The sequence below is a fragment of the Cryptomeria japonica genome, unplaced genomic scaffold (assembly GCF_030272615.1).
Source record: "Cryptomeria japonica unplaced genomic scaffold, Sugi_1.0 HiC_scaffold_40, whole genome shotgun sequence".
Taxonomy (NCBI): Eukaryota; Viridiplantae; Streptophyta; class Pinopsida; order Cupressales; family Cupressaceae; genus Cryptomeria; species Cryptomeria japonica.
In genome coordinates this window covers 775001-777577 of record NW_026728862.1, presented here as the reverse complement: position 1 = coordinate 777577, position 2577 = coordinate 775001, and positions in this window count along the sequence as shown.

Below are 2577 nucleotides of genomic sequence, written 5' to 3'. Positions count from 1 at the left end.
CGTGCACGCCGCACCTTGGAGCACACTTCGGAGCGCTCCTTGGTGCGCACCAGGGCGCGCAACCCAGCCGAGGTGCCCACCCCGGCGAAGGTGCACGCGAGGTGCGTACCGGGGCAAACCGGGCTCCGACTTCGTGCACGCCGCACCTTGGAGCACACTTCGGAGCGCTCCTTGGTGCGCACCATGGTGCCCACCAGGCCGCGCAACCCAGCCAAGGTGTGCGCACCAAGGTGCACGCGAGGTGCGCACCCGGGGCAAACCGGGGTCCGACTTCGTGCACGCCGCACCTTGGAGCACACATCGGGGCGCTCCCGGGTTCGCACCGGCGTTGCGCACCGTGGTGGGCACCTCGGAGCACACCAAGGTGGGCAGCGAGGTGCGCACCTTTGATGCGATGCCTTCACTAATTTCCATAAAAGGCAAAAAAAAAACGAGATTTTTAAAATTTCCGTTTTGAAAGATAGTGAGAAAAAGGGAATGCTGGTGCCCATCTTGAGCCCGCCCTGGTGCGCAGCCCAGCCAGGTGTGCGCACCAAGGTGCCCACCCTGGCGAAGGTGCGCGCCCGGGCAATTAACCCAACTTCCAACTTCGCGCGCGCCAGGGTGGGAGCGCACCAACAACCGGGCCTGGGAAGAGCCAATGCGAGAAACCCCCACCAAACGCTCTGACAAAAAAGAGGGGCGCTCCAGTAACCCCGCTTCGGAGCGCACCCTGGGGCAAACCCAGCCAAGGTGCCCACCCCGGCCAAGGTGCAGGCGAGGTGCGCACCCGGGGCAAACCGGGCTCCGACAACGTGCACGCCGCACCTTGGAGCACACTTCGTAGCGCTCCCGGGTGCGCACCTCAGAGCACACCAAGGTGGGCAGCGAGGTGCGCACCTTTGATGCGCTGCCTTCACTAATTTCCAGAAAAGGCAAAAAAAAAAGGAGATTTTAAATTTCCGTTTTGAAAGATAGTGAAAAAAACGGAACGCGCGTGCCATCTTGAGCCCGCCCTGGTGCGCAGCCCAGGTAAGGTGCCCACCCTGGCAAAGGTGCGCACCCGGGCAATTAACCCTACTTCCGACTTCGTGCGCGCCAGGGTGGCAACCGGGCCTCGGAAGAGCCAATGCGAGAAACCCCACCAAACGCTCCGACAAAAAAAGAGGCGGCGCTCCAATAACCCCGCTTCGGAGCGCAGCCGGGGCAAACCCAGCCAAGGTGCCCACCCCGACGAAGGTGCACGCGAGGTGCGCACCCGGGGCAATCCGGGCTCCGACAACGTGCACGCAGCACCTTGGAGCACACTTCGAAGCACTCCCGGGTGCCCACCGGCGTTGCGCACCGTGGTGGGCAGCGAGGTGCGCACCTTTGATGCGCTTGCCTTCACTAATTTCCAGAAAAAGGCAAACCAAAAATGAGATTTTAAAATTTCCGTTTTGAAAGATAGTGAAAAAAAAGGAACGCTGGGTGCCATCTTGAGCCCGCCCTGGTGCGCAGCCCAGGCAAGGCATGCGCACCAAGGTGCCCACCCGAGGTGCACACGCGGGCAAACCGGGCTCCGACTTCGTGCAGGCCGCACCTTGGAGCACACTTCGGAGCGCTCCTTGGTGCGCACCATGGTGCCCACCAGGGCGCGCAACCCAGCCAAGGTCTGCACACCAAGGTGCCCACCCCGGCGAAGGTGCACGCGAGGTGCGCACCCGGGGCAAACCGTGGCTCCGACTTCGTGCACGCCATGGTGCCCACCGCGGCGAAGGTGCACGCGAGGTGCGCACCCCGGGGCAAACCGGGCTCCGACTTCGTGCACGCCGCACCTTGGAGCACACTTCGGAGCGCTCCTTGGTGCGCACCATGGTGCCCACCAGGGCGCGCAACCCAGCCAAGGTGTGCGCACCAAGGTGCCACGCGAGGTGCGCACCCGGGGCAAACCGGGGTCCGACTTCGTGCACGCACACCTTGGAGCACACATCGGAGCGCTCCCAGGTTCGCACCAGCGTTGCGCACCTTTGATGCGCTGCCTTCACTAATTTCCAGAAAAGGCAAAAAAAAACGAGATTTTAAAATTTCCGTTCTGAAAGATAGTGAAAAAAACGGAACGCGGGTGCCCATCTTGAGCCCTTCCTGGTGCGCAGCCCCAGGCAAGTTTGTGGCCCAAGGTGCCCACCCTGGGGAGGTGCGCGCCCGGGGCAATCCGGGCTCCGACTTCGTGCACTGCATGGTGCCCCACCAAGGCGCGCAACCCAGCCAAGGTGCCCACCGCAGCGAAGGTGCACGCGAGGTGCGCACCCGAGGTGCACACCCGGGGCAAACCGGGCTCCGACTTCGTGCCACGCCGCACCTTGGAGCACACTTCAGAGCGCTCCTTGGTGCGCACCAGGGCGCGCAACCCAACCAAGGTCTGCACCACCAAGGTGCTCACCCCGGCGAAGGTGCACGCGAGGTGCGCACCCGGGGCAAACCGGGCTCGGACTTCGTGCACGCCGCACCTTGGAGCACACATCGGAGCGCTCCCGGGTTCGCACCAGCATTGCGCACCTTTGATGCGCTGCCTTCACTAATTTCCAGAAAAGGCAAAAAAAAAAAAAAAAAAACGAG